This window comes from Vombatus ursinus, unplaced genomic scaffold (assembly GCF_900497805.2).
Source record: "Vombatus ursinus unplaced genomic scaffold, bare-nosed wombat genome assembly UNPS02015043.1, whole genome shotgun sequence".
Taxonomy (NCBI): Eukaryota; Metazoa; Chordata; class Mammalia; order Diprotodontia; family Vombatidae; genus Vombatus; species Vombatus ursinus.
The window spans coordinates 6,637-7,249 of NW_020954821.1; positions in this window are offsets into that span (position 1 = coordinate 6,637).

The window sequence follows — 613 nt, forward strand, 5'->3', positions numbered from 1 at the left end:
TTATGCTCTTTTTCATCTCACATTTTATAGTACCTTCAGCTCTTTTATTGAAAGTTCCCCTTATTGTCCCAGCTGTGAGATGAGACCAAGTAAGTTTCAAATCTGTAATTCATTTATCTGAGTCTGGGGTGTGAGGGATGGCCATGATTGGGAATTCTCTGAACTATATACAAGCCAGAAACAAAATTGACAGCCAGGATATAGACAGTGGAGGTGCATGACTGGAAAGTGGTGGAAAGTAGTGCTACTACTGTAATGGACACTGGGTCAGAATCAGGATCAGAAACAGAATCCAAGAGTCAAACAAAGAGATATATTAAGTAGTTAGGGGGTACAGTGCATAAAGTTTTGTACCTAGAGCTAGTAATACTCAAGTTCAAATTTAGCATGATACACTTACACATATGACTTGGGCAAGTCACTTAATCTCTGACTGTTATCATTATATCCAGGGTCATTTAAATACTCTTCATCAATGTTGTTCCCTTTCCTCTTCTCAATTGAATATATAGATGGAATGTAATTTTAACATAGAACTCTACTCAAATATTCCAACTAATTCCAACATTAAATAAATTATTTGTAATGATGGGTAAAGAAAGGATCCTACCAC